Source organism: Ornithodoros turicata, chromosome 3 (genome assembly GCF_037126465.1).
Source record: "Ornithodoros turicata isolate Travis chromosome 3, ASM3712646v1, whole genome shotgun sequence".
NCBI classification, from domain to species: domain Eukaryota; kingdom Metazoa; phylum Arthropoda; class Arachnida; order Ixodida; family Argasidae; genus Ornithodoros; species Ornithodoros turicata.
Window position 1 is genome coordinate 22,857,994 of NC_088203.1, and position 27,706 is coordinate 22,885,699.

General features: G+C 45.8%; 1 long non-coding RNA gene across 1 annotated transcript; it reads left to right on the forward strand.

Annotated features, from left to right (window-relative positions):
* The first annotated feature begins 4,048 nt into the window (after positions 1 to 4,048).
* On the forward strand, positions 4,049 to 5,079 carry LOC135390042 (uncharacterized). The gene is made up of 2 exons (XR_010421676.1): positions 4,049 to 4,555; positions 4,718 to 5,079. It is a non-coding gene; the product is annotated as an uncharacterized LOC135390042 (long non-coding RNA).
* The last annotated feature ends 22,627 nt before the right edge of the window (positions 5,080 to 27,706 follow it).

Here is a 27,706-nt window from a genome sequence, read left to right on the forward strand (position 1 = left end):
CGTGCGGCTTTTTATACAGGATGTTCATTTTTATTCGCAACAGAGTAGCGCTCATTTGGCAGGTGGGTTATGTGAATCTTTGCTAATTAGTCGATCCGTAGTTACAAACACATGCGTCAGGAAATGTCGGAAATGTTTGTAACTACGGATGGGTTAATTTGCGAAAATTAACATAACCCACCTGTCAAATGAGCGCTGGTGTGATGCGAATAAAAACAAACACCCCGTGCGTGGGATATGGACAGACATTTACAGAACACACCAAGGTACCAAAATGAACCAGCAGAAAAGGAGATCTTGAACATATGTATATTACAAAAACAGAAGTCTGTCGAGATGTGACACATTGTGCACAAGTGCGATTCTGGTGTGAGGAGAAACCATGGTCGCTTTACCATGTATGTGGAAAAAAGAACTATCTTCTAAGTGAGAAGCAATGCATAAAAGTGCGAGGAAGCCAGCGAGTCAAAACAACTGACCTATGTTTGCTAAGCTGAATACACCCAACGAAATGGAGAACTGCAGCAGAAAAAGTTTATTCCACATTCGTGTTGCAGAGGCGAGCGCAAATGGCAATACAGTATTACATAAAACGCACACAACCTTGAGGAATATGAATGTACAGTAACGCAGGAGACACTACATTACTGCGTTATCAGCGTTGGAGGCGCTCTGGGACGAGTTTGTGAGGTACTGCATTGCGCTGGTGACGGTATGTGAACCTGCATGTGGGATCCTGGGAACAAAAGTTTGGGCAATGAGAGTAACATTTACGGAACCATTCAAATCCGTACAAAGCACAAGGTACAAAGCAGCATAAATGCGGGAAGGCGTTCACTCCGCGATTGAGTCTTAGAATATCGTAAGAATACAACAAGTAGGAAGTTGCGAATTATATATCTCGATGCATATATCCGCAGCTCGCAAAATGCACGCCGGTGTATTGACTTGGCGACCAAGTAAGGGCAGAAAAGTAGCAAGCGTAAGTGGCGTTCATATGCAAGACCGCAAAACGCTTGCCATTATCACAACAAACCTGCGCTAAGAGCTCTTGCTATCAAAATAACGCACGTACCTAGCACAAAATGTACACTTACCCAGTGTATGAAGTGTGTGAATTAGGGCTGCGGTGGTGACGTTCGTTTTCGGTTATATATTCTTTGCAATCTTCGCACTCACTACACCTTCCCCTGAGAACACCGAAAATATCCTTGTTTGCTAGCGACATCTAGCTTCTCCGTTGTTCCTGACGATACTATGATAAACGCGAGGAAAACCACTGATTAAAACAGATTACACTTGTTAACGGACGGACGACGAGCGTTAAGCGTTTCAAGGAAACCGCTCTCAGTGTGGATAGACCTAGACCAGGCTCGGCTACGCAGCGAAATCGGAAATCTTGGTGGTTGCGGCATTGACAATTGTTTTCCACCCTTTAGAAAGAAACATACTATCAGTATTTCAGACTGCGAACTTATAATCTGTGTTCATACAGCATTGATAACATGTAGTTGACGTATAGGTGACGCTGAAACAGATAAAAAATAACAGCGTAGATTCGCAACTGTCGTCTCGAATGGGAGGCTGAAACGCGGCATTATGCTGAAAAACAAAAGGAAAACAAACGATAAGAAACTAACAAAGAGATTATCGTTGGAGATTTCGCTTAGAAGTTACAGTGTCGGAGTAGAGGGTACATTTAGAAGTTACAACAAGCTGTTTTTGTTTTTTCCGAGATGTAACTTCTATTCGTGTTGTAAAGACCTGACCTTGGTCGCTTTTAACCTCTAAATATACGTTACAGTGGTGTAACCTATAAGAAATCTCGAAATCTACGTCTATACAGAAGTTACATGTTTCTAAAAGTTACAATAAAAGGTACGGGTTTAAGAGTGTAGCAGACGTGACCATTCGTTTGGCGTTGCTGATGTCGTCAACGCCAGATCCGACGACTTGCCTTGACAACTGTGCCGCCTCTGTTCTCGTAAGCTGCAGAGCGACTGCACTATGTTTAACTAAAGGCACACTCCTCGCATCAGGATCAATCACCCGTGGACGTGTTCGGAACAGTCATGACGTCAAGCAGGATTTTCCAGGCTCTTCATGCGCGCAAATAACCCCCTTTCATCTTATAGTTCCTGTAGACGATTGCGAAGGAGAGGGCATAGGTCCCTACCCAACGCAACGCCCTACTTTCAAAAATTATCGCTTAGAATGTGGGGAGAGGCTTGCCCTCCACACCGATACCGTACATAATAACTAGACAAAAATCCATGGATTACATATAGTTTGTACCGTGCTGAACTGTCCATTGTCCGAAAAGCGAGTTTCCATATTAACTAGACGAAAATGCATTGAAAAAGTTTAGTCCTCACAAAAATCGCCCATACTTCGAGTTGTCCATTATTAACGGGACGGGGTCCATATTAACGAGGCACGACATGTTTAATTGGTATTCGCTTTGTTTCAATGCAATAAATTTTTTTATAACTTATCTTACCGTTTTCTCTACAACGAGCAGGCGCCATGTTACCTTTTGTTTCGGTCAGACAATTTTCTAGAACTACTCAGTGAAAAACCGGAAAAGTAGGGAAGTCGAAGGTTACAGTTTAGTAGACACCATGATGGATGGTCGCTTGTTAATGTTTGCTGTGTTCCCTGGTGCGTTTTTGGAATACGGGTCGTTTTGTATATTCCCACTAGGCCGCACTTTACCATTTCTGTTGCTTTTTCTTTTTTTTTCACACTAATTTTCCATACAATGCGTATTCTTGATTCTCATTTGTTTCAATTTCACCAAATAAATCCTTTCTATTTTTTTCTTTTCTTTCTTTCTTTTTTTCTTTTTTTGTTCTTGGACCAAACACTCAAATTGTTTCCTCATTCTGCAGGGTCGTACAGCGGTCCTCCCACGCTATGTTACATCTCATTAAATCAATTGGAAAGTAGTGTTTATGCCAATTCCTTCAAAACTCCCAATTTCCTCAGTGAGAAATATGCACTCGACCTGTACACATTGAACTAATTGTCTGCTTTCTCATTGAATCTATTGGAATTGCGGGATAACTCAAAGAGATCGTGTCTTTCTATTTCCAGCAGGGCAGCTGGTCGACACATGCTTTGTCGCTCTGAATTTAATCGACCGCAATTGTCAGCTTATGACACCTAGCTACCTATGATACGGGGGGAGGGGAGGGGGGGGGCTTTGTCACCAAAGGAAAATGGTGAAGTACGCATGTGTCTTTCTTCCTTGCATCGTTAACAACTCTCAGCATCAACATGGCGAGGGAGGTCGTTCAGCCGTGTCGTCGCATGACGCGCTTCAAGTTAGGCGCCACCTATTTCCCAAACTCTCTGTAAACGGCTCGGGTGCTTCACTGATTCGGAGAAAAGTAACAGGAACCTCCGAATTGGCACCATAAGCTAAAATAATAACCCAATGAGCCACTATACTAAAGTAATTTGTTCATTAGATTAAAATCATCGACGTTAATTCTACACCAGAAATCTCATGGTCCTCACCAACGAACAGATGCCCCCAAAATTTTATTTTTCTTGCTGAGCTCCACTGCAACGCCCTGGCATTCATTGACTGGCCCGTAGCTTCTACCGGCGTAGACAACTTCATATGAGGTTCAAATTCCCGAGCCCTCATTTCTTTCTGCAATCAACCAATCAGTCCCGCGCCCTCAATTTAATAAGGCTACTTCTTCGTTCTTCAACGCACCGACTGCTCGATAGCCACCTGGAACGCCCCCGTTAGCTAAGAGTCAGTTCTTAATCTTTCACTTGAACTATCCTACAACTAGAAAACTGTTTTATTGTCTACAATGATGGACTATTGAAGTCCCATATACTGCCGTGCGCATCTCCATAGACTTATTCAGGTTGTCATGCCTTAGCTATCCCACGCGCTTGGGTAAAACGTTTGGTGAAACGTGCTTAATAACGTTACCGAAACCATTCTGCATGTCGTTGCTCACCTCGTAACAGAGAATGACGTAGTCGACCTACATATCGCGTCAGTCTGCCTGCAGCGTACGGAAAATGAAGGTGAAGATGACGAAGATAAGTACACTGCACCACTGTACCACGAGCAGCTAGCGTCAGCACGAGAGGAGACAGAGAAGAAAGAAGCAGCAGCAGCCATTAGCCACACTACGGTGTATTCTATTATCGCTGTTCATGACCTCAAAGGAAGCACACACGCCCTATGGTGTGCCACAGGCTGCCCAAGCAGCAATGCGCGGTAACGCTGGGATGGCCGTCCATGGTAACCACGTTCAAGCTGAAGGACCAGCGAGCAACGCACCAGCCCAGCCGGCTGCCTACCCGGGTCAAGGATACGGCCAAGGATACGGATACTACGGCCAACCATACGCATATGGTCAAGGACAGTACGTACAGGGACCGGTTGGACAAGGACAATTCGGTCAAGGGCCCGAGTTAGGGGCGTATGGACTTGGAGCCGTGGCAGTGGGAGGTGTGGCAGTTGGCGCAATGGAAGGAGTAGCAATGGGTGTTGCAGCCGATGAAGTATTAGGGGACGATGATGGTATGGATAGCATAGATCAAGCCCTTTGTTGTGTGTTTTGCGGGCCATTCCTCTTATGTCTATGTTATTGTTTGATGATGTTCATCACCCTTAGTTCCATTATTGGGGCATTACTCAGTCAACCACGCACTAGCACACCCTTTTCTACGCATGCGACGCCAGATTCGGAGGTCGTGCCCATTCACGCGAGACCTGGGACGACGGAAAGTGTGTACAGTGGGACAGTGTGGACCACGGCCAGTGTGAACAATGCAACAACGGAGTCGAGTACGACGACGCCACAGTCTGCAGGTTGACGTGAAGGGTAATAACTATTGCCTGATCAATGTCTCAGTGCTAGATCGTATGGGGCCGTCAGAGTGGATTTGAATGTGAAATGCAACTATGGGACCCGTTTTAAGACGAGCAAGTTCGATTTGTGAGAAGTATAAATTCCAAAGAGATATGACGCTATATTGGGATATGCTGTTTGGATACCAAAACTGGTGATCCCAATAAATGTTGTCTTACCTTCTGGTCATGTACTATATCGTTTCTTCTCCTTTCTTTTTTTTTTTTACCTCTGTCAGGTTATGTTTTTGTATACGTGGACAGACAGTTGTCTCAGGAACTAGTAACGATTTTCTCGATCGAAGACAAATCGTTTCTTCGAACTTCGTGCGTGAAAATGCAAAATAACTCACGCGCAGCACGATGTCGTTGACACTGACTCGTGTGAACGAAAACTGTCGTGGCGAATAAGCCCGTTTATCCAACTTGTCTATCACCGTTTTTCGGCAGTGCCCAAATATGTTGTCGTGTGTTTGACATGTTGTCAAACATGGAGCGCTTGCTTGTATGACGACACGGTCACACTGGTTATACATACGTGTTTTAAAACATATTTTTCCGGTGTATAAGCAGTGTGACCAGCACTGTATGATCATACATGTTTACGGGATGTTTGTTATACACGTTCGTCATACATGTATGGGTGCATTTTCTTATTCACCATTCTGGCATCTCAGAGTTACTTTGAGCCGGCGAAAACTAGCCAGAGTAGCCAGGAAGTGACAGCAAAGGGTAGCCGTCCTTATGACATCACACACAAGCTAGTAGATGACGATGCGTCGTCTGCTACCAATCAATTAAACGGTTTAGTTGGCGTTTCAAATTTAACCTCGAGAGTAATCCAGTAATCTTTTTCAAACTCACTTTTTAATGGGTTAGCATTATAGTAGTCGCTACGCAAGAATCTGTCTTATCCACGGCTTGGCGCGCATGCGCAGTGAGTGGAGACGGAAGGGGAGGACCTGTGGAGCGTGCGACGCGGCCACGGCGCCGGCGTGCTGTTGGCACTCGGCCTCGGCAGGTCAACTGTGGTGGTCGACAGGTTACAGACTTGTCTGCGTGGGCGCACCATGGGTTATGAAAGCTGTGTGAAGGAGCGGAGAAAAAAGAAGGCTGCGAGACAGCGCCGCCAAGCTGAATCGGAGTATGTAGTGGAATAATATCTTGCGATATCCCACTCGTTACACAATATGTGGATGACACCGTGAAGCTGTCGTTGGCCCGGTAAAAGGGGACCGATAAGAAGACACGTAGCACAAAGACATTCTTTGCTTTGCGAGGTTTATTTTGCGACTAAAAAGCTAATGGCTTTTCCTGGGCGCCAGAGACCTCCAAGTTCGAACAAGTAAAAAACAAGAAAAGCAATTGAGACACAGGAAAAAGGGAGACAGTTTCCTCTCTACTTCCAGGGAAACTGGAGTTCCGTGCCCCCCTTCTCCTGGGTGTGTCATGACAGCCACTTTTTTTTACCATGACCCGTTTTTGGTCGAACACAGTTTTACAACAGAATAAGCCCGAAAGGCTCGTTTGGCCGCGAATGCTGTCTTTCGCTAGCGTTGCGTAGGGTCGTGTGGAGGTTTGTGTAGCATTTGTGAATGGTCGGTGAAGGGTTGTGTAGCGTTGTGAAGAGTAGTTACCAAACGGTTTTGAAGTTTTAATGCTAACGCATTTTCGTCTGATCCACCGATGTATTCCGCATGTTTTCATGCAGAAAGTGAAATGCCATCCACTACACTCTTAAAAATGAACTTCACCGCATAGCACGCTCCTAGCCAACCGTAATCTCGAATGATATCGTTATCTGCATTGATTTGTTGACAACGGGAGGCGTACGCCTTTTCTGTGACACTTATGCTGTTCATAATTGTCACAAAAAAGGCGTACGCCTCCCGTTTTCAGCAAATCACGGCAGATAACGGTATCATTAGAGATTATGGTTGGCTAGGAGCGTGCTTTGCGGTGAAGTTCATTTTTAAGAGTGTATGTACTGCTATCACTTGACAGGGACATTACACGAAGACGGTCATATTCGCAAGACGGGTGGTCTGCAATACTGACATAATCGGTATTAGCAAAATCATAAGTGATAATAAATTCCTTCGCATAATGACGGTTTAACAGCACTTCAAAAATAATTCGCACAGCACTGTGGTCCAAACTACAGTCTGCACCTATAGGTGGGGTGCATTTGCGTAAGCCGGATCACCAGAAAGAGTGAAAAGAAGCACGCGTATAGGCAGGGTGCGCCGGTTCACCAGAAAGAGGGAAAAAGCACGGGTAAAGCTATGGTGTGACGTCATATGCACGCCACCTATACGCGGATAGGCGGAGCGACGACAGAGCCGCTAAGTGAAGAGGCGGGGCTACGGGATCGCCGACGAGGGTAAAAAGTGTTCGAATCGGCTACAATGCATTTAACAGTAAACAATCGGTTACTTAAAAACACCAAGTGAAGCAACGATGATTTCTCAGTAGTGACCCTAGTACGTTCGGTCACCCTTACTCTAGATATGCGACAGCTTAAACTGTTCCAATCAACACCATTTAAATTAGAAAGACCACATAAATTATATTCTGGTTTTTCTTAACATGGTATAGATTCATCAAATTAGACAGGGTCTCTACCACTACAGTTTCAGCACCGGGATGCCTATAAAACAGATCTATATCAACAAGGTTCCCCCCTTCAGTTAAAATTCGCACCAAAGACCAACGTGGTAGCAGCGAGAATCGGACCACCGCCTCGACTTTGCCTGTCGTTTCTAATCACACTGCACTCGTTTCTCTTTACAATGACACATCTGTAACTCCGTATGACACTCGTAAATGCGCCTTAGATGGTTGCAGAGCTATGTGACGTTTTGACGCTGTTCAAATGTTTACTTTCACGCGGACAAAAGTGTCACTTCAATTTTAGGTGTCACAAAGTGAGCGTCGCTGTTTTTAGAGTGCAGCGTCACCAGAATGACTCTCAAAGTGGTTGCTGTTCTTGTAAGAACGAATTATATCGGATGCCCTATTCTCCTCATAGTTCTTCTTCCTAGTTTTCTTCCTCTTCTACCTCAGACGCTGGCCGTTGTCCACCAAGGGAGATTGACCAAGGCAAAGCTATTAGTTACTAGCTGTGATTGATGATGGTGATGAATTTGTGTCAACAGAACGGCAGTGCAATGTGTGTGACAGAGGGAGAAAGCTGTGGAATGCACACAAAACAGGAAAAAAACGAAGACGGTCAAAGTAATGGCGCACTGTGCTACAGTTACTACATAGAAGTGTAGCTCGATTGCCGATGGCATCCGATATTTATGATTCACTCGCTTTTAGACTTTTTTTAAGTGTACAGATACCGCTTTCCCATACTTAGGATCCTACTGCTTTTATATATCACGAGCCTTGGCCGGTCTTCCTTAGAGGATCCAGGCCAATGCATGGCGAAGCAGAAGAAGAGGAAGAAGCGGTTAATGCACAAGACGTTCTGTCTGGTTCTGTTTCATTATTGCTTGTCATGACTTTTAAGGGGCCACACGAGCTTCAGGGTGTATCGCAACCTGCCTAGGCGGCAACGGGAGGCAACGCTCCTATGGCCGTCCGTGGTACCCAAGTTCAGGCCGGTGCACCAGCGCGCAACGCACAAGCTCCAGGTCCAGGCTATCCTGTCCAGCAGCCCGCCTACTACGGTCAAGGATACGGTCAAGGTCAAGGTTACGGCCAAGGATACGGTCAAGGATATGGTCAAGGATACGGATATTACGGCCAACCGTACGCATACGGTCAGGGACAGTACGTGCAGGGACCAGTTGGACAAGGACAGTTCGGACAAGGACGCGACTTAGGGACGTATGAACTTGGAGCCCTAGCAGTGGGAAGTCTCGCAGTTGGCGCAATAGAAGGAGCAGCAATGGGCGCTGCAGCTGATGCTGTATTAGGAGATTCAGTCGGCGGTGGTAACTTGGATGCTGTGGATGATGCATCATGTTTGCTTTGCGCTCCAATCATTGGACCTTGTCTCATAGCGACGTGTTGTTGCACGACGCTCATCTTCGTTGTTGGTGTAATTGTGACATTACTATTCGGAACATCAACCAGTAGCACATACACAGTTTTTTCAAGGCATACGGCGACAGATTCGCAAGCCATACCTATTCAAAGGGGACATGTGTCTGTTGAACCACAGCCACCTGCGGGCAGCCACAACGAGAGTACAACGACGTTGCCGTCTGCAGGCTGACGTGAAGTGGACAAAACTGCTGGTTGGATCACTATTTCTCAGTGCCAGATTGAAAGACTCCAGCAGAGTGGACTTCCATGGAATGTATAAGGCAACTATGGTATCCGTTTGAAAACGAGCAAATTCGTATTGTTACTCGTCTTTGTGAAAAGTATGCCTTCCGATGACGTGTAGAAGATATCGAGGGATGCATAACCCAGTATCAAACCCCCTGGTGATAATAAATTCGGTTTGTTAGCTTATGCTCATCTATTACATGGATTATTTCTTTCGTATAACCCTTTCACGTTGAAGATGCTCGGTAGAAAAGATCATCGGGAAGAAAGCTAGTTACAATCAATACCATCGTCGTGCAGGTCATCCTTGTGGAATCTGTCCCTGGAATCTGCAATTATCACCGGTTCGTACCCTCTTCCTCCCCCGATTAGGCCACGTGAGAGCACTATGCACCCAAGCAGCACAATGTACTGAAAGTCGAGTGCAATAGGGGTGGCCGGTATGTGTTTTATCAATGTTCTTTAGTTTCACAAGTCTGTTCAAGGCCTTCCACCTACCCGTCCACCCCTATTGCACTCGACTTTCAGTACGTTGTGCTGCTTGGGCAGTAACTGTGCAGCAGGTCTTGCGACCTTTAGGCCTATGTCGAGACACAGTCCTTAGGCAGACCGCCTTCGCCTTGGCATGTCTCCTTGTCATCTCTTCCAGCGAGGTACTGGTGGTTAGCTTGTTCTGTGCTTTAATCTTTATTTACTCGTTGAGGGGTACAAAGTTTGGATGAGTTTGTACAGAAAGAGGTCCCATAGTTAATGCTAGTTCTGGGACCTCAAGTTTTCTTATTTTGTTAGCAGCTCTATGTGGTGAATGTATATGTTAGGTAGGTCAATCCTTCAAGAAAGAATAAACATCAACAATAGATATACAGTGTAATACATATTAACGTACAGTGTGCTTTTTTCCTGGTTTGCGACGTCATCATGTCATGTTGGGGCTTGTTTAGCAGTGTTGCAATTTTACCCGCCGCTATTATCTTGTTGTTATCTTGTTTAGCCGTTGAGTTTCGCAGTGATGTCCGGTGACTCTGCTATTATTCCTGAGCGCTCCGTCTTAAGCCTTTCCCCCTCTCGCTTGAAGGAATTTGTGTGCCTTCATCCTGTGCTTTCTTTACGAAGGGACAATGCGGCTGTGTATGTAGCATTATGCAAGAATTATCTGATACCAGACATGAGTGTCTTTTTTTTTAGTTTATTACCATATGCTTCAGTTTTTGAAGCCATAGCAATTCCAGCACAATTGCGCGCAATTTTTGCTGCTCTTTCCTCAAATCACTGCTTTTGCGCAGAAGAATGTCGCGTAGTAAAGCTGATTTCATGAGAAGGGGGTTTCTCTGCTTGTTTGTTAGATGTTGTTAGGAGCTCGGTATGTTGAGGAAGTCAGCTGTTATAGGTATTCGTGCAGAAACGCTTGCATCTGAGCGCAGGATAGGGATTCCTGAAGCATGGCACCCTCAGTGTAAATTAATTATTTTAGATGTGAGTCTGCTTCACTGCATGACAAGGCTGAAATGGGAAGAGAGAAAAAATTGGAGCGCTTGATTAATAGCGATCCAAGTAACAGGGCAATTATAGTTTCCATAGAAAGTAGAATTTTAATAGGCTCCTAAAATTATAGTTTTGTAGTAGTTTTTCTAAGCTGCAATGCCAGATAGAAAATCATTAATATAGTGGGAATGCAATCATGTTCCCCTAAAGGCGTTCTGTCTTGTGCTTTGTCGTGCGCGAATGGAACTTTGCCCCCAGGCTTTCGCGCCTTTTTGCTCGCAGGTATTGCCTCAGACAACGAGTATACGAGCATAGAAAGGGTCATGTATTACATAAGCCTGGTGATTATGTTGAGTGGTCTCACTTATTATTTTAAAAGAGCAGTGGTAGTTTACTGGTGTTGTGATTCTAATGACTATTATGAGCCTTTGGGGTGAAAATCGCTAAGATCAAGATTCATACACGGTGCTTTTTTTGTTGAATTTTATTGTAAAAGTGAACGTCATTAGGAATCGGACAAAGGAAATAACATTGCGATTCAATTAATAATAGTAGTGTTTGTCTTTGCCACTGTCTTCTTCAGACAGGATGTGATGTGACGTCACGCGGTGTTTCATGTGTATGTAGCAATGCAGTGACCATTACTGGAAAAAGTGTAGCAATAGAAAAATGGTGTGTATTGTCCTGGACGGATTTATGATGAGCACTGTTTTTGAATAAGAGGAGTGCGTGTGCTTAGAAATAGTTTGATGCTGGTTCTCTGTCTTGTTCAAGTGTTCCTTTTGCTTTTTTCCCCCTTGTTGTCTGACAAACATGCGCTGACAGGCCCACACCTGTTCTGACATGCTTTCCTTCTACATGTAGTTTTTCTTTTTGAAAAGAAACATTCTTGACGATGTCGATAGTGCTGCCTTGAATGGGAGTAGTGCTAGAACGATTCTTAATGATTTTGCGACTCATTTAGTGCAGAGAGTAACCGCAAGGGGGACAAGTGTGTGACTTTATTCAGGAGGAACAAAGTGTCATTATTCAGTTAGCTGCCTGGCTGTCGGATAGGATGGACATGTCTTGCTGAACCATTGTTTTGTTTTTTCCTGTACTCATAAGTCCCATTTAGTAAGACTTTGGGAATGAAATGCTTAATTCCTACAATCACCTCTCATGTATGGTGTTTTTCTGCAATAGTTCCCTATGCAATCATTATAGTAGGATAAAGGAAATAATCTTGTGATGGTGATTCAATAAATAACAGGTCCCCTGTCTAGAGCACACGCGTCCATGAGCCATGCAGCTGCATGATGACGTCATACCGCGACCCTATTGTTTCAGGTGGACCTTGTCCAGAGGCGATGGGTTCGACATTAGTGGAAAAAAACAGTGTAGCCCTGAGACAACAGGATGACGTCACGACCAATGAGCAAAGCCTGCAGGGGGCGAAAAGATTCACTTCTGTCTTGGACACTGGCAGGTGTGGACACGTTAATTATGCAATTAGCAAATGCGTTGGCCGTTAGTGGAAGAGCGTAGCTTCGGTAGCGTTCCGTCTGCCTCTGATGGGGTGCGGATGTGTGATTCGTCACTGGTGAATGGTGTTCGACGATGCAGGTGGATTTTGTGACGAGCGGATTTACAACGAGGGAATGTAGTATATGTGTCCGATGATGGTGAGTGTCTTCTCACTCTGTTCAAGTGTCTCTGTGTTTGCTTTCCTCTGTTGCCCAGCAGTCGTGCGATTTGTCCTCGTGCAATAGCGCTCCTGACATGCCCCGACATGCATGCTTTCCTCTGTTGACACTTTGTATATCTTTCTTGTTTGACAAGGAACATTCTTGTCTTGACGATGTCGATAGTGCTGCCCTGAATGGGAATAGTGTTAGAACAATTCTTAATAATTTTGCGATTAAATTAGTTCAGAAATCAACAGCAAGAGGGAATGATGCATGATTTTATAGAGGAGTAAAAACATTAACCGCCGTATTCTTGAACAAGCCTCGACTCGACGCTCCGCCTCGACTCCAACGAGTGGAGGAAAGTGGCAGTGCTCCACTCGAAGAGCCCATGCGTTTCATGAACCCGCTTCGAGGATTCCTCCGCCAAGGCGCTCCTCGAGAAACCTTCCTCGAATAAAGCTGTAGTCTCGTCCCCAGCCGTCTTTCGGAACCACTCGAAAATGTTAATTATCGTGCTTAAAACACACTTATGGCATGAAAAATAAATGTAGTTCTTTACTTTATTTCGACCAACGTGCATTACAAATACAAACACAAAGGTCTGCAAGTGTTTGAAGAAGGGTGCAGGTGTTTCGAACAGGGGAACAGACTGATAGGTTTCCTAGTTTTCTGGTCTGGCAGCTACAACCACAACAGCGGCAGCTAGCTTAATGGCATGGTCACCTCGTATCAAATAATATGAAAGATGATGTCACTGCTTGTCACTCTTCTAATATGTTACAATGTGTGACGTGAATGACTGTTTGTTAGTGGATTGGGTACGTTTACCCAACGCCTTGAGGGTAGCTATAAACAATCAAACAAACAAAACAGATTTTACAACAACATCCCGAGCAAAGAATCGGGGAGACCATTCTTGGGGAGTCACCGCGAGCATGTCGTACGAACTTTTATGGCCCTCAATCGCGCTCTGCCTAAACGGTGGAGCCTGTTATCCCACCCAACAAACGGAATTTGTACTAGTGGAACAACAACTCCAAAAAAAAGAAAGAAAGAAAACGAGAGAAAAAAAAACATGATAGGAAGATTTGTTGAGCCGTTTCGGTGATAGCTGGAGCAGGGGTTGGGCCAGCTTGATACAGTATAAAGATTATGGAAAAACATTGAGGAGGCAGATCAGATGTTTATTTTTTTTAGATGTCCAGTCAATGCATTGTTTCTTTTTTTGCACCACTTTTTGCGTGAAAACATCCTTCAAAGACACCTTTTTGTGCTAAATAGCGCGACAGAAGGAAAATTTATTACACCTTGTCTTGAAAAGTGTGCTTGCGAGAAGGTGTGGGATTTTTTCCACAACGCAGCACACCGGGTCGTTTCTGACACATTCACAATGTCTCCCGTGGCAGTTCGAAAAGTCCTAAGGCCATAAAATCACATGTCGACGGGCAGCTGTAGCACAGGAGGTAGAGGCAGCCCACGATTGCACACATTTTCCTCCACTGGCAATGTATCCAAAAGGCTTCATACGGTTTTCTTCATGAAGCGGTACCGTATACCATATGAGGAACTCGTGATCATCAAAATGGTCAAAAGGAGTTTGATGGCCCCTTATTGAACGTTGTCGCTCAGTGGTAATGTTGTCAGCACCCAGTTAAAGGCCATCGTGGCACAAAATGCAGTCGATGGACGAACGACCTGTCTTCCGCCATGGCAACAGCCAAACTCGAGTTGAGGAGCGTTCTCGAGGTAGCACCCTTTGTTACCTCGAGATTTTCGAGGAATGCACAGAGGAATTCCTCCACTCGAGGAGCGTTGCGAGTCAAGGTCGATTTATGAAGCGCAAAACCGGTCTCGAGTCGAGTTTCGAGTCGAGGCTCGTTCAAGAATACGGCGGTAAGATTCAGTTCTGCGCCTGGCTGTCAGACGGAATGGACGTGTCGCTCTGCGCTCCTCGTGACTGATGTGTTGTGTCACCAATTCTTTCGCCAACTTTATCTTCGCTTTGTTTGCGATTTTCTTGTCGGGTGCTGGTTGCTGTTGTCCAGGCATCCACGCCATTTTCTATCTTCTTCTGCCTTGGAAACGAGAGTAGCGCTGGCGTGATTCTTAATAATTTTGTCATGAGATTAGTTGAGAAAGTCACCGCTAGGGGGTGCAGCTGTGGGACTTGATACAGGAGAAAAAACCATTACGAGTCAGTTCTCTGCCTGGCTGTCGGATGGAGCAGTCGCATTGTTCTAAGCTCCAGTGGCTGCTGTTGTGGTGGGCTCATTTGTTGTGTAACTAATTCTTTTTGTTGTTGGCTTTTGATGGTTAGCATATTAACTCTTGCTTTCCCAGCCTCTGTATTACGAGTGTTTTTCTCCTCGCATGTACAGGGCTGTCCTAACCTGACCAGACATGTCATGATGATGTCACAGCTGACGTCACAGGATGTCCGGAACTGGTGGTCATAGCTGCGATGCTTTGCAACCTGCCTCTGTGCTCCGTCGCAAGGCGATGGTCAGCGGCCGTTCCGGACCGCTTTCCTCAAGATGGCGTTGTTGATCTTCAACTAAACTCCTTCTCTCCACTTAATCTCCATCTAATTTTTTTTCTTTTTTTTGGACTCTCGTAGTCCACAACGCTCAGCTGGTCTGGACACGAGTTAGATGCTCCCCACTTAGTGTGGTGACTCCCTGGAGTGTGCTTATTAATGAGGGGAGTCCCAATTAGCTCTAATTAATAAATTAATCGTGTTCAGGCCAGTTGAACGTTGTGAACTACGAGAGTCCAGTCATTACTACTTATTGCTCAAGGTGATTGACTCGGGCAGATAGCTCAGCGTATTCTGTTTTCTATTTAGTGTTGTCAGCCTTCAGTTCTGCATTCTCTTTTTGTATAATGTAGCATTTGGAGGACAATTCTTCGAAGACAGTGTTCATAACGCTCATGCTAGATTTTATGCCTTCAAGGTCGTTTGAGAAGGCCTGAATCTTATCAATTTTTTTTTTTTTTCATTTGGTCTAATATCTCAGTGGATTGGGCTCTGAGTAGTTCCTTTATGTCGTCAATGTTTACTGGAGTATTAGTACCACTACCGGTCGATCTTGTTTTAGACATTTTGTGAACTTTACACAACTAGCAAATTGATGCCACTGCTGCAGACAGGTCACTACAGGTATGAGGGAAGTTAAGGAAGGCCTGTAATGCAGGCTGACGTACCTGATAATAAGAATGCGTATCAGTAGGTATCCTCGGTGAGCACAACGTGAGCTGCCTGCAGCAAATGGTTTTGTAGATGTCAGGCCTTTGCTTAAATAGTAGATTGGTGGATGTGGCGTAGCGGATGTAGTGTTTGTTGGGCGATGATTCCACGTGTATAGATGGCACCATGTGTGGAATGTAGGAGGCAGGGTACACGTTGACCACGACGGTATTCAGTTCACAGGCAGTTGCCTTGCAGGGGAGAGTTGACGAGCCTGATAATAAGAATGCGTATCAGTAGTATCCTCGATGAGCACAACGTGAGCTGCCTGCAGCAAATGGTTTCGTGGTGCTGGAATGTAACATACTGTTATGTCAAATGAAATGCCGACATAAGTTAAGAACTAAACCTATTTAATCCCAGTCATACTAAAAGATGAACTAACCGTGCACAGAGAGTACCTGGCCTGACGAAAAAGTCTCGACTGAACGCGCGGCGCAGGAGATTCGACGTGTGTGAGCATACAGAGCTCCCGGCGCTGGCTGAAAAAGAAGTCATAAGCCGCGTTTACATAGACAGATATGTCGACTGAAGGCCCCAGTCGATTGATCCTTAAATGAGCTCAGAAAGCACTTTAAACACACAATATTTTTAACCAAGCGGTTCATAAGCTTATTAAAACGCACCATGTGAAGTAATTCTATGAACAGGTGCACAAATATAGCAGAATTCGATTTTTAAAATCGCGTCCGTGCGCAACGGTGGCAATGCCCGGAACGAGCCGTCGAGCCGCTTGCGTCATTCTGACGTCGGAAAAGTGGAGCCGCTGATTTGTTTCGAAGAACTTCGTCTGCTATTTTTCACTCTGAACCCCGCTGCAACGGTGGAAGTAGTTTCATTTTGCTTTTTCTTTGGTTTATCAGATACAGTAAATGAAGATTGGTCTACAGACACTGTTAGGCCGTGAGATTGTAGAGGCCATCCTCATTGAACTCCCCGAGCAAAGTAAACCAAAAATCGGTCAACCTCTCCCCGCTCGACCTTGCTTTCCCTAAAGCGACCTTCCGGAGTAGGTGGATTATGAAAATAAACTTCAGGTACCAGTTGAACGCTGTTCTGTCTGTGTCTGCGTTTTGTATGCTCTTCGTTATCGTGGTGACTGTTTGTTGTTGTGTTGTTGGTGGCAATATGTTCCGGGTGGTCCACCAACCATGATAGAAATTCATAGTAAAAAACGTAGGCCCCGGAGAGACATGGTGTCAAGGGATTTTTTTCTGCCAATAACTTTTGCCACATATTGGTAACATTTTTATTTCATTTCAATTGACGGAAAGTTAATTTCTTGAATTGAACTTCGAAATTTCCCAAGGCAACCTAACGTTTTCTTTGCGGAAATGGGTTCCTCATGGTCATTTTACTCAGTATAGCACATAATCCACTCGTAATGCAATGGCAATTGCCGAAATAAATTCACCGAAAATCCGTGGAAATGAGCCCTTGGCTCCACCTCTTTTTTGACGGCTCGTATTTTGAGCGTAAAGCTGAGAAGAAAGGAGGTTACATTCACATACCACACGAGGGGCGAAAAGGTTACAAGCCGTCGGTTGACCTAATTTTTGATAAGATAGCTCTGATTCCCGCACTCACCGCGCGTGTTTGTTCCGTGGGTAAGGCTTGTAACCCTTTCCCCCCTCGTGTGGCGTGTCAATGTGACCTCCTTTCTTCGCAGCCTTGCGCTCAAACTACGAGCCGTCAAAAAAGAAGCGGAGCCAAGGGCTCATTTCCACGGATTTTCGGCGAATTAATTTCGGCAATTGCCATTGCATTACGAGTGGGATTATGTGCTATACTGAGTAAAATTACCACGGGGAACCCATTTCCGCAAAGAAAACGTTAGGTTGCCTTGGGAAATTTCGGAGTTCAATTCAAGAAACTAACTTTCCATCAATTGAAATGAAATAAAAATATTACCAATGTGTGGCAAAAGTGATTGGCAGAAAAAAATCCCTTGACCACATGTCTCTCCGGGGCCAACGTTTATTACTATGAATTTTGATCGTGGTTGGTGGACCACACTGTATAAACACAGTGCAGCACTAGGCGCTGCTTCAGTTCACGCCTCAAAATGATGGCTGCATCGCTATGATCACTAATTCCGTTCTCTATAGGTCACTGTATCAATATTCGCTATATCACTAATTCGCTATGATCACTAATGCCCGTCACTTCGACTAGCAACTTTGTTAGCCATTCAGTTAATTCCTGATTCAGCTGGGGGAGTGTTCTTGCCCATACGTTGTCAGATACAATGCAGTGAAATCTATCGCAATATGTCGTCGTCGGCACATCGTGGCATCAGGAGTTGAACATTTATTGCCTAAGCTGCACACCAAGCAGTGTCATAAGACCACCACAATTTATTATCAACTTACCAATCATCAAGCTAAACGAGAATTGTCCGATGCAGACTACAAATGTGGACGACGCAGACACGCAAGTTTGAGTTCACCCGTGCTCGGCGCCATTTGTTTTGTCACCATATAGTGCACCAGTATTATGCACCATATAGTGACCGACAACGTCGGTTAAGTTTGCGTCCGCCGACATATCAGCGTGCACTGAAACAACACGTAGCGTAAGTTTTAGCTGGCTATAAAATGCACATGTGGCGCGAGGAAAACTGCCAACGGCAAACTGTGACTAACCCAGCCATAATATTGCAAGCACACAACTAGCTGACCAACATGCCGCCCTGTTAAGCCAAATGGCTGCTAAAATGTGTCTTTCGTTCGCTAAGACGATTTCGGCACATATAGAAAACCCTTGAATTCGAGTGGTTAAATAGTGATGTTATGTTCTTAATCGCGGCATATCATCTTACGAAGCAGCATTTCCCCTGGTTTTTCTTGTTTCCAGAACATGAATTTCGAGAACGGGGGTTTCACGACCAGGAAGATCGATGTCCTCCCTTATTCATTGCTTGACAGGGAAAACGGAAAGAAAGAAAAGAAAACCAGTCAGGCGCTGACCCGGGTAGAAGCGCGGTCGCCGCTTTCAACTTTTATTACGTCCCCAATTAAGTTTTTTTTTTTTTTTCATTCTCCTCCTCGTTTGAACCGGAGGAGCGAGTCGAGTGGGAACACGCGCGGCGATGTTCAAGTGTCTTTTTTTTTCTACGAAAAACATCGCCTACAGAGAAAATTTTCGTGTTAATTATCAAGTTAAGTTACCTGCTTCCACAACACTTTCGGAACGGAAAATTTTTTAGATGGCTTTCAGAGCTCCTTTAAGGTTGACTGGCGACGTGACATAGAGCTCTGCAGGACTCAGTCGACTGACCCTCGACTGAAGCGCAACACTCACCTTTGATTTGTACTTTACACGCAACTTTGTCATCGCGTAAATTCTTTTGCTTTCAAAAACTTTTCAACCTTTCGACGCGCCATTCTTTTCATAAACAGCCATTCTCCCTCTTTTGCTTCCGTCTCCGGTTGTTTCGGCACGCGTCTGTTCATAATCAGACAGCCGTCACCGGTGTAGTGCTGCTATGATGCTGTCTTCTACTAGCTATTCTTCTTCATCCATCTCTGGCTGTCTATTCTGAATCTAAGGCGAGGATAGACCACTATAGACGAGGCATCCAGCAGTGACGTATGCGAAGTGGCTGAATAAGTCTACTGACGCGGTTTACATGCGGAGTTCAGTCGACATTTGTGGTCTGAACTACCCAAGCCGAGTGTCTGTAGACTTCTCTTTTAGGTCGATATAGACCGGTTTACATGCAGATGATAGATCGACTTATTCAGTTCAGTCGACTCGTGTCGCCTTCATATAAACGTATCTGTACATAACATGCCTCTTTTTCTATCTCCTTTTTTTCTTACTACTTATTCTCTTAGGGTAACGTAGGGGCCGTCTCGGCCTTCTTCCTGAGCACGTAAACTGTTCAGTCCCAGTAGTCGGCGGTAACACATCAGCCGGGGGTGGTATTTGCTCAGTGAAGTCTGAACTCGCACCAGTTGGCGGCAGTGAGGGAGAATTAGCTACAGATGCTGGCGATTTATTCGCTGCAGCAAAGAGGTACTTTTCAGGTGAATCCTGTGATCTGTTGGAGGTCTGTCATTTCCAGCCAATAGCTTTAGATCCTTTTCTAGGGTCGCACTTGCGTTACAACGGCGGACAACCATGTATCACGATGTCTCGCCCAGACATCCGGGTTTACCGCGAGGGGGCTTGAGTTTCTTGTCTCCGTAAACGTGCTGCCTGTGTTGCCAAAGTTTGAGTTGTCGCTTAGCGCTTATACTGCGCGTTGTATTGAACTGAGGCTTCAGTAGTTATGGAATAATATACAGGTGGATACAAGTCATGTCAAAAACACACTGTCATCCCACGGATATCCCAAGAACATCATGCCCGGACAGGGACGGCATCCCGGGGAGGATCAAATCTGATCCACAAATCCTCGTCATCGTGTCAATGTGGCACTATTTATGGCGTACTATTATGGCATGACAGAGTGATGACACTTCAGGAACGAATTCTAGTTTCACTTTATTGCATCTTATTTTTTCTTCAGGGTGCTTTTACTGATTCCATGCATCTTGGTAAGCCGCCGTAATGAAGTCTCGCTGCTCGTTTCTAGTGCAATCCACAACAAACAATGTGCACAGCGGTTTTAAAAAGAAAGCAGCAAGGTATAAAAGACAAAGAGAAAAAATCCTGCCAGGCGCACTATGCCCGAGAAGCCCACTCCGAAAGGCACTAGAATTACCTTCCGAAAACGAAAACAGATACCATTTATTGCTTATAACACGACCCCCCGTAGATTCGACAGTCCTGCTCGCTGCTACACAAAACAAAGGGTGAGCTGTCCATGTTTGTTTCGATTACGCAAATAGTAAATACACAGAGCGAGAAAATGATTGAAGTATTAATTCTGCATCACTGTACGTTTCTTACTCACTTTGGTTTGAGACACCCAGGCATCTACTTTGAAAGTCAAAAGCAGTGCTACAGAACAACACGCTTCTGTCCTTTCCACGAGCAATGCTCCATGTATGATAGACAGACTTTTTCAAGGCAGACAGTTTTACACTCAATCAGGTCCTAGGATCGGCCCAAAAACCAAACAAATTTGTTTAGAGAGTCTGAACAGGTAAACTAAGAAGGTAATATATAATATAATGTCGTCCCGCTAGCTACCCACAGGGACGGGCACAGGACGTACCTGATGACTCTCCACGGACAGTCCGCGAGTGTCATCCTCAGTACGTCCTGGGGATACACCTAGAAAGACGAGGACACTGTGAGGACATCCTGAGGACCGTGTGTGTTCATGGGTAGGAACCAATGTTCTTATCCTTCTTACCATAAGAAGTTCCGCAGGTGACTTCATACCTTCTATTATGGTGTTTCTGTGGTTCATATAATGGTGCCATTCATAATAAGGTCTGTCTGCATAGTGTGGCGACACGCTGCACGTGCCGCAGGGTAGGACTGCCGATAGTTTCGGCACCCTGGGGTTCTTCTGACATGCGCCGAAAATCTCCGATACACGGTGCTGGAAACAATGTTTGCCTCCCCCACATAGCTGGCCGTCCTTGAACTTGAGCCCAGCAAGCCAACGCGTTACCCACTGAGCTACCGAGAAGGGCTGTAGTCCATAGGCACAGAAAAAATATCCGCTCTGTCATCAGCTGCATTGATGAGTGAGTGCTTGAGGATCTGTACAGTTCGTTCAGCCAGACCTCTAGTTGTTTTGTTGTACGGTGCCGTTGGGGTGTGCACTATCTATGGTTTCACGTTTTCGGTTTTAATCGAAAGACACCGAATACGGAGGGACATTCCAGGGCATGACAGAGGGAAACTGCTGCACATGCCCAGCAAGTTGTTGATGCAGATCAGAGAACCACACAGAAATACGATGGTTGTCAAAATGTTCATTTACTTTTTCGTTAGCCGTAAAACGCCACTTAAGCGAACGACGCCATGTTCAATGAGCCTCGTACGGAAATTACATTGTGATGTCTACGATCGGGTAAACCATGCCAGGAAAAGCACTGAAACACGCCGATTTCGTGAAAATCAATAAACATCGAAAAACACATTCCCAGAAATGCGGGACACGTACAGTTTCTAAAAGTTGGCTAGACCGACGTAGTCGCTGCCCTCCATTGAAGCAATGCATTCCACCTGGTTTTGTTAGAGTGTTGACCTAGAGCTTGAGAAAGAAATCTCCACACATGGGTGTTGCTGTGAGAGACCCTTCGATGGCGTACTAGTGGAATGGAAGCGTAAGAGCGTCACAGTTTTGTACCTGGAGGACTTATTTTCGCCGTGTTGGCTTCATGGCAGAATGCACTGGTGTGCTTTTTTGTTGTACTTGGCTAAAACAATGAGTTCTCCAGAAAATGTGCATGTAAGGCATGAAAGTTGAGTTTGTCTTGTACGCTTTGCAACTTTGTGCGCAACTGTGGGACGCTCCAATTTTGTTACCACGACGAAAGAAGTGTTGAGAGGCACAGTGTGGCTTGCGTAGCGTATGCATCTTAATTCCTGAATGCGATACCAACGGGCGGTGTTAGCTCAGTGGTAAAGACGTGGGTCACAACTTTCGAGGGCCGGGGTTCGGTCTGCGTAGTTTTCTTTGTCCTTTTATTATTTTTCTTTTTCTCTTTTGTGTGTGTGTGTGTCCAGGGAGTTATGAGAGTAAAGGACAGGGCGAGAGCGTCAGAGTTTTGGCTTAATAATACCGCACTGGATCTATACTGCATGGCGTTCGGTGTGAATTAGTTGCGGTAATGCTGTGCGATCGCCTGTGCACTTAACAGCAGAACTTGAACAGCAGATGACTTTCCCTTGCACTCCGACTTACTTCACCGTTACATGAATCCCCGTTTTCCACAGTGCCACGCGTGTTTGTTGTAGTGTAGATTATTGTCCATCACTTAACATAAATTTCGAACTTGTGGCTTAAACGTCCTTTCTAGCCTATGAAGTCGAGGTTGATGTGACGACGGAACCAATTATGCGGGCCAAGCTTGACGCGGTCTAGTGGTAAGGGTATTTAAGATGAACGAATTACCACGCGTGTTTGTGATACATGTCAATAATTTGCCATAAATTTCGGACCCGCGGCTTAAGCGTCCTTTGTTCCCTGTCAAGGCGAAGCGTATCAAATTTTCATTGATCGAGGTCGACCTGACACGGAATCGTCGTGCGGGCCCACATTAACGCGCTCTAATGGAGAGAGAGAGAGAGAAATACATGATGACGATGATATGGGGATGACTTCCGCTCATTGAGCAGAATGCTACCTTATTGCTATTGGGGAAAAATGAGAGGATGGTGATGAGGATGATGCTGACGACGCTGACAGGGTTTTAGAGAGAGTCGATCAGGCCGGTAGTTTGCAGGAATTTGATGAAGGGTCGCAAGACGGACATCTGCTTTCGTGTGTCCCATGGTCCCAAAATGAGTCTGAGGTCAAGGGGTCGGCTGTCAATCCACGCAAAGTCGTTTGCCAACAAGTGACGCTCCCTCCGATAAGTGGGACATGCGATGATCACATGGTCCGCGGTCGCTGGCACACCACACTCCGGGCACAAGGGACTACTGGCACACCCTATCTGGTAACGGTAGTACGGCGAAAAGGCAACATTCAGCCGTAAGCGATGTAGGAGGGACTTAATGACGCGCGGTAAAGATGTCGGTAAGCGACACGAGAATGTTGGGTCTACAATTCCCAGTATGGTACTGGCCGCGACATCCCGACGCCATTGTTCGACGGATGAGGATGCAGCCCAGTCACGAAGAAGGGACCGTCTGTCGCCCCTTGGGAGAACAATCGGAACACACTTGCCCTGGTGGTGAGCGGCCGCTGCGGCAGCGTCGGCAACGTGGTTGCCGGAGATTCCGCAATGACCCGGAATCCATTGAAAAGCGATGGTGTGGCCGTGGGCAGTTATGGACTTCAGTAGGCGTAGAATGTTAATCACAAGTGTGGCCAGTGAGCCGCGGAGACTTGAGGTTTTCAGGCATCGAAGAGCTGACCGTACAGACCACCCATCGCCGTGGATCGCAGGTGGCCGCATATTGTAAAAACAGCAGGATTCCGTACAGCTCGACTGAGGTCAAAGAGGTGCGATGGGACAACCAGCAGCCCCGGGTGAGCGGTATCGAGGGTACCACAAAAGATGAGGATGACGAAGTTTTCGTTGAGGAGCCATCCGTGAAGACCGTGCAGAACCCGTCATATGCGGTGCCGATGAAATCCATAGTCAGTTGCTGTAGTACGAGGTCGGGGTAGCTCCTTTTGTTGTCCGTGATCCCTGGGACAGAGGCGGTGACGCTTGGCGACGGAAGTGCCCACGGGGCTGTGCTTTCAGCGGCGGGGCTGATCACGAATTTCGGAACGCGGGATTTGAATGACATTATACATCCGTGGATCGGCGCGCTGCGCCTTGCCCGAAGTTTCCGGATGAGCGGGTGGTGGCGATGGTGTGCAGTCAGGCGGAGATACTGGCGCACAGTTTCTGTGTTTCGGAGAACTTCAAAAGGAATGTCGCGGGCTTCCGCAACCACTAGCCTTGTCTCGGCCCCGCGGGGGACACCGAGGCTCACCCGTAGGCTCAGTGCCTGCATAGCGCGGATCCTCTGTGATAAGGTACTGGGGAGATCGTGAAGCACAGGCAGACTGTAGGCGACTGTGGAACGAATCAAGGCGTTATGCAGCATCAGGAGGTCCTTCTCATCGCGTCCCCACCTCATTCCAGCGAAGTGACGGATGACAGCGGTCCAGCGCTGAACTTTCTTCTCCATGCCATCGATGTGACGTTTCCAAGAGAGGCTAGTGGTTAGAGTTACGCCGAGGAATTTGTGGTGCTGGACATTTATAAGTGGCCTGTCCCCAATGTGCAGACGGCATCGCTGCATGGATTTGCGGGAGAAGGCGAGTGCCGCACTTTTCTCCGCTGATATTTCCATCCCTGCTCGGAGCAGGTAAGTGTGAATGTCGTCCAATGTAGCCTGGAGGCGTTGTCGAATGGCAGGGCGAGATGTACCAGTGGACCAGATGCATATGTCGGCGGCGTAAAGGGACAAGTTGGCCTTCATTCGAATATGCCCGCCATTAAAACATTAAATAAGAGCGGGCTCAGGACGCCTCCTTGTGGAACACCCTGAGGGACCGGGAACAAGTCGGTGTCGCCTTGTGATGTGCGGACGAAGACGGACCGTTGTTGGAGAAAGTCCTGAAGCCAACATAGTGTACGATGCGAGAGACCCGCTTGGTACAGATCATGCAAGATGGATACGTGACTGACAGTGTCATACGCCCTTTTGACATCAAGAAAAACGGCGACGGAAATATTCCTCCGCTGTTTACCAACTTGCACAGCTGTGACGAGATCAACTACAGATCCATTGAGTTACGGTAACGGCGAAAGCCGCTCTGCTCCTGGGGAAAGAATCCATGGCTCTCAAGCCACCACTCAAGCCTCCGTAGGACCATTCGTTCCATGACTTTGCCCAAACAACTGGTGAGGGTAACCGGGCGAGATGAGGACAGCTGAGACGGGTGCTTTCCTGGTTTCAAGAGCGGCACCACCTGACCTACTTTCCACTCCAAAGGTACCTGTCCACTTCTCCACGAATGATTGTACATGGCTAACACAGCCTTGAGGGACAGCGTATCCAGGTTCCTAACAGCAGCGTAGGTGATACCGTCCGGGCCAGGAGATGACTTTCTACTCGAAGATGATATCGCCGTGAGGAATTCCTCCATGGTGAAATCCATGTCGAGAGGGGGTATTGATGGCATAATCACATGTTCAAGGGTAGACTTCAAGCAAGCTGTGCCTGCCCGGTACTCGGCACAACGACACACGTCCGCAGCTCTCGTAATGAGACGACAAAATTCCGAGGCAACCAGCTTCTCCGAAGAGGACGTGGATAGGGCCAAGGACCCTAAAGGATTTCTAACTGGATGAGTTTCCGCTCTAATTGAGAAACTAACTAAGATGCACAAAGTGCCACGCGTGTTTGTTGTAGTGTAGATGTTTGTCAATAATTTACCATAGATTTCAAACCCGTGACTTAAACGACCTTTGTTCCCTGTCAAGGCGAAACTCATCAAATTTTCATTCATCGAGATGGATGTGGCGACTGAGTCCTCGTGAAAGCCAACTTGGACACGCTCTAATGGTGAAACTAAATAAGATGCACTAAGTGCCACGCATGTTTTTTTGTAATGTAGATGATCGTCAATCCTTTAACATGAATTTCGAACTTGTGGCTTAAACGTCCTTTGTTCCCTGTAAAGACACAACCCATCAACTTTTCCTTCGAGGCCGATGTGACGGCGGGCCAGCTTTGACGCGCTCTAATGGTAAAGGGAATTAAGATGAATAAATTCCCACGCGTGTTTCTTGTCGATACATGTCAATCATTTAACATAAAATCCAGACATGTGGCTTAAACTTCCTTTATTCCCTAACTCGACAAATTTTTCGTTCTCATGCAGCGTTGCACAAGGCCGTAATATCCTTACAGGTTAACTCGTTCTAGATAACAAGATAATGAATATGTTAACAATACCATGCGCGCTTATTGTCATATATACAGGGTACGTGACGTAAGTCTGACTAAATTTTATTAAATCCGCGATTGACTTTTTTTTCTCAAAAGTCGTTGAATATATCTATTCCGGACGGGACCTACTCAAAGGTGGTGGTGTATCAGCAGATAGCGCAGCCGTCAATTAACTTTCGTGATTAATCCGTATAATTAGCGAAAATACGTCGACTACGTAATTGCAAGGATGTAGAGCACAATCCTGAGGGGCCTACCCCTCAAGAACCGAAACCACAGCGCCTTTGCTCTAGTAAAAAAATGTGCGAAAATACAAAATAATCGAGCACTGTGCGGGTTTTGCGGCCAATTTCTCCTCTCCCTGTCTCGGTGTCAACCCCTTCTCAACTGACATCAGGTTGTTCCTGAAATCACGGAACAGCCCGCTTTGTCCCTGGAAGTGAGGGAAATTGCGATGCTGTTTCTCAGTCTACATTATCATAAAACATGCCGTATTTAATTTTCTTTCCGTCGTTATCTCGCTTGATCTGCTAACAACTTACAACACAGTTCGCGATTTGATGTGAGAAACGTCACGCAATAAAACTACCAATGCGTTAGTGTAAAAACCTGACAGATAACACAAATAAAATCGCCGATTCTGCTGCTCAATAAGTGTCTACGTTGTATCAGATTTTAACAAAAGAAAAACAACGAGGACGCTACGAAGCGGGGGGGGGGGGGGGGGCATGTTTTGAGGAACAGCGTGATGTCAGTGTTGTCAAACGGTGGCAGTGAAAGTCATAGGAAAAAGCGGCCGCAGAACTCGTGCAACGCTCGAAGATTTTGCTAATTTTGTAAGGGCACAGAAATGTGCTACTGTTTCGATTCTTGCTGACCAGACTTCTCAGTGTAGTGCTCTACAAATTTGGTATTGCGCGCTCAACTTGTTTTCAGGAATTATGAAAATTCATTATAAAAGCAATCAACGGCTGCACTAATTAGTGATATATCGCCACCATTGAGTTGGTCCCGTCAGGAATAGATACGTATATTCAACGACTTTCCGAAAGAAAAAACGAACCGCGAATTTAATAAAATTCTGGTCAGTCTCAAGTAACGCACCCAGTATGTATATACTAGTATATCACTCACTTTAGTTTCAGGCCTGTGGCTTGAACACCCTTTGTTCCCTACTGATGCGACACTCATCAAATAGTCCGTTTTGAGGCTTCGCGCAAGTGCATGATCGCAATACAAGGACGTCATTTTCAATTGTAAGCTCTGCGAATTACACCCGCCATATGAACACGTTTTAGGTACAGTCATTTTAATAGTGATTCCGACATTTCAGTCATTCCCAGAATTGCCCCTCCTCAAGTTGACTTGACCGGCGTACGCCCTGCCCTTCATTGAAGCTAAGCATTTCAGCTGGGATATTTTTTGTCCCTCAGCTTTAGAAAGACGTGCAAACATTTAAGTGTTCTATGAGAGGTCCCACGATGGTGAACAACTGGAATGGAAACCCAAGTTCGTCAGTTTCTTTTTTGTTGTTGTTGTTGTTGTTCCGGTGGTACTTGCATGCAGTGACGGCCAGTAGTTAACTACATGTAGTTAAACTACTAGTTA